The sequence below is a fragment of the Oryctolagus cuniculus genome, chromosome 10 (assembly GCF_051225735.1).
Source record: "Oryctolagus cuniculus isolate XC-2025 breed Fujian yellow rabbit chromosome 10, ASM5122573v1, whole genome shotgun sequence".
NCBI lineage: Eukaryota > Metazoa > Chordata > Mammalia > Lagomorpha > Leporidae > Oryctolagus > Oryctolagus cuniculus.
The window spans coordinates 109,044,664-109,063,308 of NC_142876.1; the positions used below are offsets into that span (position 1 = coordinate 109,044,664).

The window sequence follows — 18,645 nt, forward strand, 5'->3', positions numbered from 1 at the left end:
TTCCTGTTATTGATTTATTAGAGTTCCTTATATATTCTTGTTATTGACCTCTTGTCAGATAGATCTAATAAATGGCTTAATCATTTAAATGTTATATAATGGTGCTTCCCCTAGTCCTTCTTCTAAATCAAACAAGATAGTTTAGCAACCAAATGGCAAAAAGAAAACTTTCACATATTTAAATTTAATAATATTCCCTCAAGTATCATTGACAGTCATAGCTTAAAAGGGTGATTAATCTCTCTCTCTCTCTCACTGTCCACTCTGCCTGTCAAAAAAAAAAAAAGCGTGATTAATCTTTCTTGAACTTACTCTTGTAAAGGTGTTAAAGGTGTAATACTTTTTATAATTTGTCATCTCAAAATGCCAGAAGAAGGGATGAAATTCTATTGAACTTTGTAGTATGACATAAATTTCACCTGCTTTTTCCTTTCCTTTTGTGCCGGCCTGCGGCACAATGAACTGGGTCTTCCTGAAACAGAGAGTGGGAATGCGGGGACAAGGACGCAAAGAATGGAGCCAAGACAAGTCCTGATCAAGGCTCGTTTATTGAATAAATGCAGTAGTATTTAAACATGACCAGTTGTTTACAAGGAGGAGCACAAAAGATTTACATATCAAAACGGCTCTTAAGGTTACAATAAAAACACTTAGGTGATAAATGAAGGTTACAGGTGTGACTGATTATTTGTATCATCTCTTGTGAAAGGTTTAGGTTCCTCCTGCCTTTTCCCGGAATCTCCCCTAGCCTAATTGTCTGTGCCGGGGAAGTCTCCATTCATATGTTTAAGTGTAAACAAAGGGAGCGATTATCTGTGGCTGCCCACATTTCCCCCTTTTTTATTTTTTGAGGCATTGTTCCTGTCTTAGGTTGCCCGTGTCTCTTCTTGTCCTTACCCGTCATTGGATACCCCAGACATTCTCTGAGGCTCCTGTCTTAGGTTGGTACAAGGAGACCGAGTCTTACCCGTCATTGGAATTCAATGCCATCTTTTTTGGCTCGGGGGGTAAAGCTTGTGGACGCAACTTTAAAATCTCAGACCAAATGGCAGCAAATGTCACAGAGAGGCATTGGAATATACAAGGAAGGCACAGATAAAAGGGCAGGAGACAGAGAAGGAGGAATTGACCATAAGAGTTACTTTAACAGTTTTGACCAATACATCAACGAGGCCTCTTTTCCAGATTTGATAAAGGTATACCGGAGTCTGTCAAGGTGACCAGTTTTGATACGGTAAAGTCAGTATTCTCCCTTTTCGATTGATCAGTCATATTAAGCCGTTGATTTTCAACTTTATCTCTCCCAATACGGAATAAGTTTTGATTGTTCCTTACCCATTGTACAAATTCTGCTGTTTTAATTCCATTATCATAAGTGCATGAACAATTTTGAACTACTGGTGCGCACCAACAGAGTCCATGGCCTAGGCTTAGTTTGATGTGAGCCGGCAAGCTTCATTCATCTTCAGGGGGATCCCGATCAGCAATGTTATCATAATGAAGATCAAGGGGTTGCTTCGTGACATTGTCTGTTTGCCGCACAAGTCGCTCAGGTAACCATCGTACTCCATTGTCTTTTTGCGAGAGTATAGAAACATGTCCACATCCCCATATTAAAACAGGGTCAGGTCCATACCGTTGAGCAGTTAGAGGGTCTTTCCACTTCACGTAGACTTGTTGTCTTTCGGTTTCAGGATGCCAGTGACGATCAGCTGCAGATTTCCCTTGATTATCCAGTATTAGAAAATTTAAAATGAAAAGAGTATGTGATAGCCATTTTTGTGGGGAATATGCCATGGTCCCGTATTCCCCCTTTTTTATTTTTTATAAATAATTTTTAATGCGGCATGTGCTCGTTCCACAATACCTTGTCCCTGGGGATTATAAGGAATCCCGGTGATGAGAGATGTGGAAGTTAGTACAGAAGTGCTTAAAAGAGTTGGAAGTATACGCTGGGCCATTATCAGTTTTTATCTGTATAGGGGTTCCTAGAACAGCAAAGGCCTGAAGACAATAAGAGATGTTTGGCAGCCTCGCCGGATTGCGGGGTGACAAAAACAAAACCTGAACATCTAAAGAGACATGCATGTATTTTAGTTTACCAAATTCAGGGAAATGGGTGACATCCATCTGCCAAAGCTGATTAGGCATAAAACCTCTAGGATTTACACCATAATGAGGGACTGGGAGAAATGTGACACAGGAAGGGCAGGATTTTACAATTTGCCTTGCCTGTTTCCAGGTGATTCCATATCTTAATCCTAAGGTTTGGGCATTGAGGTGATGCAAATCTTGACCACGGGACGCTTTTTAGACTTTGTCAGTCCCTCTTTATAGGATCTGGCTACTGAGCCAGAGACTGGAGCAGCTAGAAAGAAACACGTTTATAGCTGAAGTTTAGCATCATTTCACATCTTGGCACCACTTTTAATCTAAACACCCCAATTGGTTATTATCTCTGCAAGATGAGAGATATATCTTTTGACATCTCCAGGGGCCCTCTGGAGGTATCAAAAGTCCAGAAAATTTAAAACTTTGATTTTCAGAAAGTCTGTTAAAGGTGCCAAGAGAATTTAGAGTATCTGGTCAAAATAGAATTCCTTAACATTTAGTCAGCGCAATTTTAACACTTTTAGATCACATCTGATCATAATGTTATTTAACATAACTTTTTAAGACTTAATGCTTTTTATCAATCATAACTTAACAGACAATAGAGTACACAGATTACTTTGGCAGAATATGGATTCTATGTTTCTTGTTTAATAAACCGGGAATAAAAACCTTGGATGTAGGAATTAGCACACAAAATTATCACATAACTCAGAACTATTTAACAGAGTTAAAAAGAGCTTACACGACCTAACTTTAGAAATGGCAGAGTAACTGATTAAGCAGACACTGTTAAAAAGAGACGTTACAGTTTTTCCAACAACAGATTTTAAGATTTACAATTGAGACCATTTCCAGATAATTACTAACATTAGTACACATTTTAAAAAATCTCATTGTTATAACAGAAGATCATACTTCGACTTTAGGTTAGTGTAATTTTGGCATTAACATTTAACTTATAGAAAACTCTGTAAACAATGTTTTAAAATCGTAAACTTTTTACAACTTTTCATGACTTGCTCACACCTTCTGAAACTTTATACCTGTAGTTAGTTTTACAGTCTTGAATTGTCATGTGTGGACAACCTATGAGAATACATGCTGACAAACTTAAACAGTCTCTCTTATCAAATTTAAGATGTTAAAAGTACACATAATACATTTTTCATGTTTTACTTAGCACCGATGCCTAGATAACTTAAGACACTGAGTTATTAATGAATACCACACCAATATCTGAATTAAAAGTCAAAATTACATTTCCATGCTTTTAAGTAACAAAAGGATAACACCACTTGAGCAGCAAACACAGTCACTAGTGCATATTTACAACTTTGAAAAGATCTTCATCCTTAAGAGAGACAAGTTTAAAGCATATCAAAGACATGTAAAACTGAGTAAGCAAACCAAAGGGCGTTTGCATTAGCCCAATTTTCTGAACCAATCTGTATTGGCTTACTTTAGTTAACAACATAAAGGCTTATATACAAAGATTTTACTCTCATTTTTATAAGACTACTCTAGCTGAAAAGCAAAAACATGAATACAATATAGATATGAAATCATTTACTATTTACTACATTTTAATACACTTTGTATAATTTGAATTGACTCAAACAGCTGTTACTTTAACAAAGAGTCTCATCCTTTGAGAGTTCCAGGGATCCGACTGGAAGCCCCAAAGTTGAAAGACTCAGTTTAGAATTTTAACTATCAGTGAGTCAAACCATTTTAGTCAAAAATTAGTACGTTTAACCAAGGCTGTGGGCTAGATCTGATCAGTGTTAGGTAATCACTCAAACATTAAAGACAGGCAAATAACGTAAACAGCTTCGTATTGTAGTTTTTCCAATCAACACTCATACTGGCAATAGAAAAATGCGAAACCTTCAAGACACATGAAAACTCTCAGATAAGTTAGCTACAGCAGTACAGAAAAGAGTTGATTATCAGCGTATGAGCCCATTGCTTTAAGTTTTTATTAACTGTAAAGAGAAAAACCCATCAAGTTGGAAAGGGTTAATGGATTAAGGTTCTTGCTCCCTTAGATAAGGCCAGCAGTAGCCAGAGGCACTTACCCTGCCCCCCTCCTAGTGAGGAGGTTATTGAATTGGAAATGGAGACTAAAAAAGCCGCCCTGAGGAGCCCTTTCCCAAGAGATATCTGGCTAAGCCTGCATGGGTGCGGTAGGACACTTTGGCTGGAATAGAGTGTAGAGAAAGGCTGTGGTCCCTCATTTACAGGGAAGACTGCACATGCCGGGGCCTAGCAGGGCTGGCCGTGGGGTTGGGTAGGTCCGCCATTTCACCAAGAGTGCTGGGAACCTCCATAGCGCCTAGTCTAATTAAAACAGCCACCAAGTTGAGATCTTAAACCAGAGCCAGATCCAATCAGGGTTACTGCAACCACTCAATTAAAACAGATAAGTAATAGCGTACAAAAGCTTTTCAAGACATACCGGAACTACCATAAGCTGCAAAGATGGAAAAACATTTATCAGGTTGGAAAGGGTTATTGAATCAAGACTTTTCTCTAGGTCAAGATACCTGTGGAATTTTTCCTCTCTCTTTCTCCTGGCCATAGGTATAGGGAGCAGTGGGCTCATATGCATCACAAGCAGATTTTCAATCTTTTAACATTTTAAAGGGGACTGGATGGTGACTGGCATTTCTTGGCAATCTTCTGTATATACTTTCACTGGAAAAGCATCAAAAGATTTTGGCTTCCTCCTGGCCTTGCTGTGCTGCTTTTCTCAGGGTTTGAGTGACACTCTTTTTAAGATATTTGGCAAACATTCCCCTTCTTGACAAAGGGATAATTTTTTATCATTATTTTTTATAAATAATTTAAAGGGAGGGGCGGAGGGAGTAACTTTTTCCATAGAACTAGAGGATCGGCAGGATCGATTATCCTCGCCATCACAGCTTCTGGCTTCCTCAGTTTTCTCATGTCCTCCCGATGCATCTCATCTACAAGGCCTTCTTCAATAAACCAAGGACATGCAATTTCTATGGTTTCTAAAATTGCTCTATTACTTTCTTTTTTAACCCTATTCCTTGCGTCTGCAATAATGCCTTCACTGCCTTTACTACTGGGGGATTTTTCCCGATGCTTGTCCCATAATGCCTGCTCAAAATAAATCTCCACAATTTTGGTGTCGAGTACTCACCACAAATTGTATACCTCTATAGTCGCGACTCCGTGAATCCAGGTTCCTCACTGCTTCTCTAATTCTCAGGTCCCACGTTCGGGCGCCATTTGTGCCGGCCTGCGGCACAATGAACTGGGTCTTCCTGAAACAGAGAGTGGGAATGCGGGGACAAGGACGCAAAGAATGGAGCCAAGACAAGTCCTGATCAAGGCTCGTTTATTGAATAAATGCAGTAGTATTTAAACATGACCAGTTGTTTACAAGGAGGAGCACAAAAGATTTACATATCAAAACGGCTCTTAAGGTTACAATAAAAACACTTAGGTGATAAATGAAGGTTACAGGTGTGACTGATTATTTGTATCATCTCTTGTGAAAGGTTTAGGTTCCTCCTGCCTTTTCCCGGAATCTCCCCTAGCCTAATTGTCTGTGCCGGGGAAGTCTCCATTCATATGTTTAAGTGTAAACAAAGGGAGCGATTATCTGTGGCTGCCCACATCCTTTTAATGTTATTTATAGGATGATTCTCCCTTCTGTTGGGAATATAACAGCTCACTCTTCATTCCCATGAAGAATGTTATTTCAACACCACTACCACCCTGATATGATTCATTATCTACTTAATCACATCTCCTCCCTCTCAGGATTCAAACCAATTTGGAGGATGGAATTGCACCATAATATCAACATATTACTCACTGGACTACAGAACGTGCCTCAGAGACGAGCTCAAACTCAACTCTGAATGATGCTTTTCCATGTCCGCTTAAATCTAGATCTGACCGTTATGCAACAGGGAGAGCCCTGTCTGCAGAGGAAACTGTCAGTCACAAGCATCTGGATGTGCCTAAAGCCCCATCACGCCAGCTGAACAAGGGACCCAGCCTGAGCACACTCACCTCCTAAAAGGAGAGAGGGACGGGGGAAAATAGCCTGATTCTCTGCAAGTCAGAGAGAGGCAAAGAGTTCCTCTGTTAATTCCACCATCAGGTAAATCATTTTGCTGCTGTGGAAGGGAGATAGGCAGAAGCTTCTCCCTGGCCCTCCTGGGCAGCAGGAGTGCTGACAGATCCTATTCCATGAGCCACATGAGGAATACCTATAGTAGGAGTAGAAGGGTACCCCCTCTTCTGTAAGAACATCATCCACAGGAAATTGATGCAAATGAAGCCATTATCTCAAGCTCAATCCCATCCAATGAGATTATTACGTATTTGGAGAGCTTGAACAGTGAAAACTACTTTCACTGGCCTTCCTAACTAGTGCTAAACACTCAAATGAAAAGATTCTATGTCATTATTTATTTATTACCAACTTCTAAATTGTCTCACAGGTCTTGAGCACAGAGGCATATTTTTGTTTTCATTTTGAATAGAAGGAAACAAGCACTTTTTACAGTTTTGTTGAAATATGAGAATAGTTTAAAAAGTTCATAGAAGTGAAATGAAAAGATTTACATTCAAAGATGTTTAAATGTATGCATAGTTTTTCATAATATGAATTTTCATGAACTTTTTGAAGTGCCTTTATATAATTGACAACAAAGTGCATATATTTAAAATGCACAATTTGATGACACACATAAAACAATCACGATAATCAAAATAATCATCCCAAACTTCCTTCCTCCCCTTTGTAAACCACACCTCAACTCCCAGCGGCAATTTAGCTGCTGTATTCTTTGATTCTTTTAGTGTAGGTTGCTTTGCATTTTATATACATGCTATTGTTCTCTCTTTTTGACTGACTTTTTTCATTCAGCATTAATACATTTTTATGGCTGAGTAGCATTTCTTTGTCTGCACGCACCACAATTTGTACATTCACCCACCTACTGATGGACTGTTTCCAGTTTGTGGCTCTTACAAGGAAAGCTGTGTGAACATTCACATACAAGTCCTTATGGGAACGTATGCCTTCGTTTCCCTTTTGGGTAAATATTCTGGGTTATATGGTAAATGTATGCTCAGCAATGGAGGAAACTGTCCAATTTATCCCACATTGGTTATAATAAAGACATATTCTAGTTTTTATTTTGATCAAGTGGAAAGAAAGCTTTGCAATTTTGCATGTTTAATTTTCTCTGCATTTTTTCCTCTTCTCTTCCCTCGAGTAGGTTTGCCTTCCTTTGCCATGGGTCTTCTGATTGCTTCAAGTAATTCTACTCTCTTCCAGTAATTCTACCCTCTTCTGGCCTTGTTTCTCATCTGAAAAAATGGAGGTAAATCTTCAACCTCTGGAGAAATTGCTCATACCCCAGAGACTTGCTGGGAAGATCAATGGAGATTTTCAGGAAGTTTTGTTTTGTTTTGTTTTTAATAAAACATCTCAATTGTGGGTCTAAATTTACCACCTGCATCTGTAAACAGGAGCAGGACTATGGGTGGGAATTCAGTGAGAAGACGTCAGAGTGGGGAAAATATCAAATCAAGTCAGAACCCTGGCCTTTTCAACCATCTCCTCCTCACCCCACTCACATGCGTCCCAAGGACTTCAGTGTCAACAACAGGAAAATGTGTTTTTCTTTTTAGAGCTATCATTGATATGGAAGAAGAGAAAAAAACTGAGGTCTTTTTAAAGCTTGAAAACATTCTTAGGAGGAAAGAGCACCAACTGATGAATCAGGGAACTGAGGGGAAGCAGGAACGGGGGAAGTTGTGGGAACAGGCATCGTGGGATGTTGGTTTCAGACCTAGCTTGTGCCATCTGAAAGCAATGTGGGGGTTCTTTTATTCTGTGTTCTGAGGAAATTAGAAACACAAATTCACCAAGAAGATGGATAGATAAATTAAAAGCTTCAAACAAACATGGTCCTTTTGTCTCGAGGCTTTACCCATTGGGAAGAAAAACTCATTTCCCCAAGCCTCTGAAGTGTGAAAGCGAACTTCTCAGCGGCTCCCCACTCGCCTCTTCCCTCTAAGGCCTTTAGGAAGTCAGGCTGGCAACGCAAACAAAATGAGCACAACACGCACGAGAAGGCAGAGTTCCAAAGCCTGGAGGGCTCAGGGTGCAGCTGGGACTGGGGCCTGGCAGCCTGAGGGGAGAGACTTTGGACAGCAGGCTTGTAGGGGAAGGAGAGATTTTTCTGTTCACTCCAGTTGTCACTCGTCCCTGGGACTTAGAGATGAGATCTTTTAGGAGGAGCTCAGACCCAAGGCAAAGAGAGCCACTGAGGTGGTGGCTTGAGCTCTCCATCCCTCCATCTTCCTTTACTTAATTCAACTTCCCCTAGCCATCCTGTCCCTGCGAGGCAACTTCATTCAGCCTCATCAGGATTAGGGAAACTGGCTTCAACCGGCAGCCTATGCTTGCCAAACTCATTCCAATTCTGCCCAAACATTTTGAAAAATTTATCTGGGGTGGGCAGAAACCCCAAAACGGCAAAGGAAGTAGAAGCCCACTTATTTACTGGCATTCACTGCTCTCCCCTCTACCTTCCAACAACTATGACAATAACAAAAACAATTCTGCACTCCCCATTTTTATTCTGATCCTGATAGTAATTCTATTTTTATGATTTTCCAACTCCTACTGTCAGTATACATGTGCCTGCTCCATGTTGTGTTTGCCCATCTACATCACCACTACAGGTGGCAGGTAGGTAAGGATGTCACAGAAACATAAAAAAGCATTTTCAGGGCTGATGTTGTGGCATAGCCAGTTAAGCCACTGCCTGAGACGCTGGCATCCCATATGGATACCAGTTCAAGTCCTGGCTGCTCCATTTCTGATCCAGCTCCCTGCTAATGCACCTGAGAAAGTGGCAGAAGATGGTCCAAGTACTTGGGCCTCTGCCATGCATAAGAGAGACCTGGAAGAAGCTCCTGGTTCTTGGCTTCTGCCTGGCCCAGCCCTGGGCATTTCAGCCATTTGAGGAATGAACCAGCAGATGGAAGATTGAGCGCTCTCTCTCTCTCTCTCTCTCTCTCTCTCTGTGTGTGTGTGTGTGTGTGTGTAACTCTGCCTTTCAAATAAATAAATCTTTAAAAAAAGAAAAAGAAAGAAAGAAACACGTTTCAAAGTAATGGTAACATTCCATAATCTAGCATACCAAAGGCTGCCTGGCCTAGCACTGGAATTTGGTTGTTCCCAGTAGACAAATATTGGAACATACATCTAGTACAGGATAAACATGCTGTGTGCCTAGCTCTCTATTCAATGAAATTAGATACAGATGCAGCTATTATGTTGTGTGAAATTTTTTAAAATATTTATTTATTTTATTTATTTGAAAGCATTATAGAGAGGGAGGAAGGAAGGGTGGGAGAAAAGAGAGAGAGAGAGAGAGATCTTCCACCCACTGGTTCACTCCCCTAATGGCTGCAATGGCCAGGGCTGGGCCAGGCCAAAGCCAGGAGCCAGGAGCTTCTTACAGGCTTCTCATATGTGTGCAGGAGCCCAAGAACTTGAGCTATCTTCCACTGCTCTCCCAGACACATTAGTAGGGAGCTGGATTGGAAGTGGAGCATCCAGGACTCGAACCAGCACTCATATGGAATGCTGGCACCGCAACTGGCAGCTTAATCTGCCACACCACAGTGCTGGCCCCATTGTGTGGATTTTTGAGATGGCCCCCAAGGCCGCCTACTGCCTACTGGGCATGCCCTTCATGATTCCCAGGACTGTGAACAGAAGGGGTCTCTTAGCAGTCATTAGCTCATGTTGCCCAACACAATTGTCTTTAAGAAAGGAAAACGGGTGGGTCTGACCTAACCAAATGAATTCCTTTGTATGTGGGTCCAAAGATTAGAGATTTGAAGCATGGCAGGTATTCAGTATGACAGAGATTCTCCCCTGAAGATGGAAGGGACACTGGAAAAGGTCTCTAGGAGCTAACAGTGGACCCTTCAGCTGACTGTCAGCAGTGAAACAAGACCTCAGTTGCACAACCACAATAAACTGAATTTTGTCACAGCACATGAGCTGTTTTTCCCTCTGTGGTGTAGGTCACATTCTCCTGCCTTTTTTAAAATGTGTCTTTGAAATTTTCAATTGTGTTCTAGACAGTGTTGATATCCTATACCTGAGAATTTGCATTATGTGGATTTCCTTTCAAACATTTGAAGTTTAGTTTTGGCTGGTAGTTACTTTGCTGGTGACTTCGATTCTATCAAATCTTTATTTTAGTCTCTATTTAGATGGGTACAGAGAATCTCTACTCATCAGCTGTGGTCTAAATGGGATTGCAACTGAATTTCCAGGTGCACAGTGAGGTCACTTTGTTCCGGCTGGTCAGAACGGTAAGCATTTACATCACTGTGTGATCTTCACAATCAGTTCGTGTCAAAGAATTTCTCTTCTCTATCAAGCCTTGTGGAGTCTTACTTTGCTACACACAGCTTGGTATTTGGCAAAAATCTTAGGGGTGGGGGCTGGCACTGTGGTGTAGTAAGTTGAGCCTCCTCCTATGGCACTGATATCCCATATGGGCACCAGTTAGAATCCTGGCTGCTCCACTTCCAATCCAGCTCCCTGCTAATGGCCTGGGAAAGCAATGAAAGATAGCCCAAGTGCTTGGGCCTTCACCCACATGGGAGACCTGGAATAATCTCCTGGCTCCTGGCTTTGGATAGTCCCAGCTCCGGCCATTGCGGCTACCTGGGGAGTGAACCAGCAGATAAAAGACCTTTCTCTTTGTCTCTCCCTCTCTCTGTCTGTAACTCTGCCTCTCAAATAAATCTTTAAAAAATTTAAGAATGTCCCTCTGTAGATTTCTGTGGTTCCTTCTCTCCTCGCCTGTTCTACAAACCCCATTGTCTCTGCAGCTCTGATTTTCATTGTGTGCTTCCTTTGTTCAAGGGGACAATTGCACTCTTCTTGTGTTCCCTTCCCTATACTACCACTCTAGACATGTCCTCTGATGTCTTAGGCACCAGGATGAATGTAGAATGAACTCCTCGCTTTTTTCTTTTCTCTCAAGAATCACATATCTGCATTGTCTGTGGTCCAAAACCATAGTTTTTTGTTCTACTTTGTCCAGTTTTAAAACTTTATACCAGGAATGTAAGTTTGATACTGATATCCCATTATGGCCAGTTTTCTTTGATTGCTTTAAATGTCTTTAATATACACTCTTGGTCAGATTATATTCAATATGTAGTTCTTCTGTCATAGTGAATTATATCATCATCTATCTTATAATTTGGGATTATGAATAACTACTTACAGAACATTATCTGTGGAAATTCTATGCAGTGTAGGCTAAAGGCCTATTACTCTGGGGTATTTTGTCTTCCTTTATTCCAGGAGCCCAATGATTATTAATGAAAGTTGTTACATTGATTTCACATATTATTTCTTTAAAATAGTTTCATATCAAGTCACAGGCAAGCAATGAGAGCATATTTTTACGGGATTTTTTTCCTTCACCCCCACCAACAATATCAAGCATTTTAAAATAAGCATAATATAGGGGTGTTTAGGAAAATATAAAGTAAAACCACAATAAAATACTACTAGAATTACCAGGATTACTGAAATTGATGAGACCAGTTATAACCAAGAGTTTTTAGAAATGTGGAGCAACTGTGGCCCAACTAACTAAAAAAAGAAGAGAAAAGACCACAATCAATAAAATCAGAGATGAAAAAGGAAATGTAACAACAGACAACACAGAAATAAAAAGAATCATCAGAAATTACTACAAGGACTTGTATGCCAGCAAACAGGGAAACCTATCAGAAATGGATAGATTCCTGGACACATGCAACCTACCTAAATTGAACCAGGAAGACATCAAAAACCTAAACAGACCCATAACTGAGACAGAAATTGAAACAGTAATAAAGGCCCTCCCAACAAAGAAAAGCCCAGGACCAGATGGATTCACTGCTGAATTCTACCAGACATTTAAAGAAGAACTAACTCCAATTCTTCTCAAACTATTCAGAACAATCGAAGAAGAGGGAATCCTCCCAAATTCTTTCTATGAATCCAGCATCACCTTAATTCCTAAGCCGGAAAAAGATGCAGCACTGAAAGAGAATTACAGACCAATATCCCTGATGAACACAGATGCAAAAATCCTCAATAAAATTCTCCCCAATAGAATGCAACAACACATCAGAAAGATCATCCACCCAAACCAAGTGGGATTTATCCCTGGTATGCAGGGATGGTTTAATGTGCGCAAGACAATCAATGTGATACACCACATTAACAGACTGCAGAAGAAAAACCATATGATTATCTCAATAGATGCCGAGAAAGCATTTGATAAAATACAACACCCATTCATGATGAAAACTCTAAGCAAACTGGGTTTGGAAGGAACATTCCTCAATACAATCAAAGCAATCTATGAAAAACCCACAGCCAACATCCTATTGAATGGGGAAAAGTTGGAAGCATTTCCACTGAGATCTGGTACCAGACAGGGATGCCCACTCTCACCACTGCTATTCAATATAGTTCTGGAGGTCCTAGCCAGAGCTATTAGGCAAGAAAAAGAAATTAAAGGGATACAAATTGGGAAGGAAGAACTCAAACTATCCCTCTTTGCAGATGACATGATTCTTTATTTAGGGGACCCAAAGAACTCTACTAAGAGACTATTGGAACTCATAGAAGAGTTTGGCAAAGTAGCGGGTATAAAATCAATGCACAAAAATCAACAGCCTTTGTATACACAGACAATGCCACGGCTGAGGAAGAACTTCTAAGATCAATCCCATTCACAATAGCTACAAAAACAATCAAATACCTTGGAATAAACTTAACCAAGGACGTTAAAGATCTCTACGATGAAAATTACAAAACCTTAAAGAAAGAAATAGAAGAGGATACCAAGAAATGGAAAAATCTTCCATGCTCATGGATTGGAAGAATCAATATCATCAAAATGTCCATTCTCCCAAAAGCAATTTATACATTCAATGCAATACCAATCAAGATACCGAAGACCTTCTTCTCAGATCTGGAAAAAATGGTGCTGAAATTTATATGGAGGCACAAGAAACCTCGAATAGCTAAAGCAATCTTGTACAACAAAAACAAAGCCGGAGGCATCACAATACCAGATTTCAGGACATACTACAGGGCAGTTGTAATCAAAACAGCATGGTACTGGTACAGAAACAGATGGATAGACCAATGGAACAGAATTGAAACACCAGAAATCAACCCAAACATCTACAGCCAACTTATATTTGACCAAGGATCTAAAACCAATTCCTGGAGCAAGGACAGTCTATTCAATAAATGGTGCTGGGAAAATTGGATTTTCACGAGCAGAATCATGAAGCAAGACCCCTACCTTACGCCTTACACAAAAATCCACTCAACATGGATTAAAGACCTAAATCTATGACCCGACACCATCAAGTTATTAGAGAACATTGGAGAGACCCTTCAAGATATTGGCACAGGCAAAGAGTTTCTGGAAAAGACCCGGGAGGCACAGGCAGTCAAAGCCAAAATCAACTATTGGGATTGCATCAAATTGAGAAGTTTCTGTACTGCAAAAGAAACAGTCAGGAGAGTGAAGAGACAACCGACAGAATGGGAAAAAATATTTGCAAACTATGCAACAGATAAAGGGTTAATAACCAGAATCTACAAAGAAATCAAGAAACTCCACAAAAACAAAACCAACAACCCACTTAAGAGATGGGCCAAGGACCTCAATAGACATTTTTCAAAAGAGGAAATCCAAATGGCCAACAGGCACATGAAAAAATGTTCAAGGTCATTAGCAATCAGGGAAATGCAAATCAAAACCACAATGAGGTTTCACCTCACCCCCGTTAGAATGGCTCACATGCAGAAATCTACCAACAACAGATGCTGGCGAGGATGTGGGGAAAAAGGGACACTAACCCACTGTTGGTGGGAATGCAAACTGGTCAAGCCACTATGGAAGTCAGTCTGGAGATTCCTCAGAAACCTGAAGATAACCCTACCGTTCGACCCAGCCATCCCACTCCTTGGAATTTACCCAAAGGAATTTAAATTGGCAAACAAAAAAGCGGTCTGCAGCCTAATGTTTATTGCAGCTCAATTCACAATAGCTAAGACCTGGAACCAACCTAAATGCCCATCAACGGTAGACTGGATAAAGAAATTATGGGATATGTACTCTTTAGAATACTATACCGCAGTAAGAAACAACGAAATCCAGTCTTTTGCAACAAAATGGAGGAATCTGGAACACATCATGCTGAGTGAAGTAAGCCAGTCCCAAAGGGACAAATACCATATGTTCTCCCTGATCGGTGACAACTGACTGAACACCAAAAAGGAAACCTCCTGAAGTGAAATGCACACTATGGGAAACGGTGACTTGATCAGCATAGCCCTGACTGTTAATGAACAACTTAATACATTATCCCTCTTAGTAGTTTTTTTGTCTGTGCTACTTAATATGACTGGTTTAATTCTGTAATTAATACACAGTTACTCTTAAGTGTTAAAATTAACTGAAATGTGATCCCTGTTAAACATAAGAGTGGGAATAAGAGAGGGAAGAGATGTACAATTTGGGACATGCTCAAGCTGACTTGCCCCAAATGGTAGAGTTAGAAACATACCAGGGGACTCCAATTTAATCCCATCAAGGTGGCATGTACCAATGCCATCTCACCAGTCCAAGTGATCAATTTCAGTTCACAATTGATCATAATGAAAGGACTAAGAGTCAAAGGAAGCACATAAACAAGTCTAGTACCTGCTAATACCTACTGATAGAATAAATAAAGGGGAGAGTGATCCAACATGGGAAGCGAGATACTCAGCAGACTCATAGAATGGTGGATGTCCTAAACAGCACTCTGGCCTCAGAATCAGCCCTAAAGGCATTTGGATCTGGCTGAAAAGCCCATGAGAGTATTTCAGGCATGGAAAGCCAAGACACTCTGGCAAAAAAAAAAAAAAAAAAAAAAAAAAAAACAACAACAACACACCCTAAATGAAAGCTCTCTGTGAGTGAGATCCCAGTGGAAAGAACAGGTCTTCAAAGAAGGAGGTACCTTTCTCTGAAGGGAAGAGAGAACCTCCACTTTGAATATGACCTTGTCTAAACAAGATAAGAGTCGGTGAACTCAAAAGGCTTCCATAGCCTTGGAAACTCATGACTGGTGCAGAGGGAGATTACTGATGCCATAAACAGGAGTGTCAATTTGTAAAGTCAACAACAGGAGTCACTGTGTACTTACTCCTCATGTAGGATCTCTGTCCTTAATGTGCTGTACATTGAGACTTAATGCTATAATGAGTACTCAAACAGTATATTTCGCTTTGTGTTTCTATGGGGGTGCAAGCTGTTGAAATCTTTACTTAATGTATACTAAACTGATCTTCTATAAAAAAAAAAAAAGAAGAAGAAATTATCAATTCCCAACTTGACTCTCACTGGGATTAAACATGACAATAGGTCTGATCTGATTTCATCATCATTTAAAAAATCATCTATTATTTTTCACTTTATGTTTCTGTGTGGGAGCAAACTGTTGAAATCTTTACTTAATGTATGCTAAACTGATCTTCTGTATATAAAGAGAATCGAAAATGAATCCTCGTGTGAATGGAAGGGGAGAGGGAGTGGGAAAGGGGAGGGATGCGGGTGGGAGAGACGATATGGGGGGGAAGCCATTTAATCCATAAGCCGTACTTTGGAAATTTATATTCATTAAATAAAAGTTAAAAAAAAAAGAAATGTGGAGCAACTGGAACTCTCAAGAATCACTGCAATATGATTGGTAAATCATGCAGGATAACTGGGTAGCATTATCTAGCAAAACTAAACACCTGCCTACCCCATGATACAGCAATTCCACATCCATAGACATACCTGAGAGAAATGAATGCATACCAAAGACGGTGGGTGGATAATTTAATTGTGGTATGTTCATACAATGAAAGCAAACAATGCCACATGAAATGAGATGAGTAGATCTCAGAGAAAAACTACTGAAGGAAAGAAGACAGAAAAAAAATGCCAATTGAGTCCATCTTTTGAAAATCAGTCACAAAAGTTGGAATAATAGTCATTTGCAGGGCCATGAGGTAGGGGTAGAAGTTGAGGGAGTGTATAGGGACATGAGGAGGTCTTCTGTGGTTCTAAATATGCTGTATGTTTTGATCAGGGTAGCAATCATACCACAGTACACACAATGCAAACATTCACAGAGCTGTGTGTTTCACTTGAGGTGTTACTGAACTTCAATAAACTTTTCTGTGAGTTGATATTATACAACATTCTTTGAAAAGAAAAATCTATTTCTAATCTTTGGAGATATAAATTTAATCATCTTAAATTTGAATGTGAGATTTAAATGTTTTAAAACTCCTCCACATATTGTTAATTAACGGATGGATTTTTTTTTTCGTAAAAACAAAGTAAAAGCCAATTCCTTTAATCAAATCAGCCTCCCTCAAAGTTTTATATTTAGGGCTTGTTCCATCTGCAGGAATTCAATTCAATTTCATACTTGAAAATGTTTTCCTTGCCAGATGCAGGATCTGCTGTCTGCTGCTGCTAATTTAAAGGTGCTAAGTTGGGAGACTTTCAAAATGTGTTTCTGTAGGGGTAATCTTTCCTCATATGGATGGGGCAGTTAGCAAGAAGCTCCTATTGTGTTGTCACTACCCCTCAGATGTCAAAGTCGAGAGCTTAAGAATGCTGGGAATGAGATATCTTGTGAGGTCAGGAAAAGTATGGCACTTGCCCGTAATTGTGCTGAGTTTCACTTAAGCAGAATAAAACTCAGTAAGAGACTTGCTGGAATCAGTGATATTTTGCTTTTTGTATTATGCACTAGCTGGGATGATTCCAAAGATTTCTTCATGTAAGCAGTATCCATGTGCAAAAGTTTTTTGCTATTTTTATCGAATCAGGGGGGAAAAGTTGAAGTTTTTTTTCCATACTAAAATAACCCTGAGTCTAAAAATCAGAATTAATTCCATACTATAAAGGGAGAGTGTCCACAGTAGACACCTATTGTTTCATCTTTGTTCCATGACTGTTCTTCTGAAAACATTTCCTTGGCTCTAAGAACTGCACCTACCCTCCCCCTACCCACCCAATATCCATCCAGAACTCCACCCTCTGTTCACATTTGATTATTCCAGGAGTAGTATCTGAAGCCATGCCTCTAACCTACCTTTTTACCTACTTATTTTTAAGAAAGTAAATCTGTAAACAAGAGTGTTGAATTGTTAAGTCAACAACAGGAGTCACTGTGTACTTACTTCTCATGTGGGATCTGTCCTTAATGTGTTGTCCAATGTGAAGTAATGCTATAACTAGTACTGAAACAGTATTTTACACTTTGTGTTTCTGTGTGGGTGCAAACTGATGAAATCTTTACTTAATATATACTAAATTGATCTTCTGTATATAAAGATAATTGAAAATGAATCTTGATGTGAATGGAATGGGAGAGGGAGTGGGAGGTGGGAGGGGTGTGAGTGGGAGGGAAGTTATGGGGGGGAAGCCATTGTAATCCATAAACAGTACTTTGGAAATTTATATTTACTAAATAAAAGTTAGAAAAAAATCCGTATTTTCCATTGGGAGAATTAGTAAGAAACACTGCTCAGGAATTGTGGGTGTCCATATTTCCCATGAAAATCCATGCAAAGATGAGCATATACGTGGGATCCATCCAGGCCCAACCCTTCCTCATCAGGCCAGGCCAGATGGCCATTTGTCATGTGCTAAGACTTCCTTGATCTGGGAACATGTGAAATGATAACTTGTCAGGAGAACAAGGTTCAGCCATGCCTAGATGGCTCCATTTCATTGAGATTATTTTATATTAGAACAAGAGACTCAATCAATGAATGTGATGTTCTTAGGCCACAACATACTCTTTTTGTTTGCCTAATATGTTGTCTGCTACTCTTTAAGAATTGGACAAAGCTTCACACGAAATAAGAGAAACTCAAATTTGATGTTATCACCATCAACTCAAATTTTTCCTAATGGTATCCTGAGTAAGAAAAGTATTGAATTTGGTTAAAAACTTTTTTTCAATTCATACATCTAAAGAGCAAATTTTCACCTTATGGCCTTCTTAAAAGAACTTGTTAGTTCATTTGATAACTAAGAGAAATCATTCTCTTGTAAGCTTTAGCCAAAAATTCCTCCTGAAATACTCTGGTGTCACTTGTAGGAAATCTATGGATGTATTCAAAATTCTCTTAATTAAGCAATACAAGAAATTGCAAGTTGAATATTTGGGAGGCACCATTGAGTGTCTCTTGCTGAATCCCCAGTATTTGCTGCAGTGCCTGGCATGTAGGTGCTTAATAAACATTTGTTGAATGGACTAATGAATAGGCTTCATTTTGAACCATGGGTCAGTCCAGTCACTTAGTACTTCTTCCTATCTCCCTTCCTTTGTTTGCATTCAGCCACCTGCACAAAATTTTTAGGTGTG

The 18,645-nt window shown here is 39.7% G+C and overlaps 1 protein-coding gene and 1 long non-coding RNA gene across 7 annotated transcripts in view; both read right to left on the minus strand.

The window, feature by feature from the left end:
- Positions 1-18,645, minus strand: part of MYRIP (myosin VIIA and Rab interacting protein) — a 557,931-nt gene that overhangs the window by 389,493 nt on the left and 149,793 nt on the right. The gene's annotated exons all lie outside the window — the stretch shown is intronic.
- Positions 530-5,761, minus strand: LOC149124404 (uncharacterized). 5 transcript variants are annotated; one of them, XR_016214395.1, is made up of 2 exons: positions 5,285-5,761; positions 530-1,724 (listed from the first exon to the last, which is right to left on the minus strand). It is a non-coding gene; the product is annotated as an uncharacterized LOC149124404 (long non-coding RNA). The 5 variants fall into 5 exon arrangements; XR_016214398.1 differs by lacking the exon at positions 530-1,724 and adding an exon at positions 1,814-2,004; XR_016214397.1 differs by lacking the exon at positions 530-1,724 and adding an exon at positions 1,814-2,072.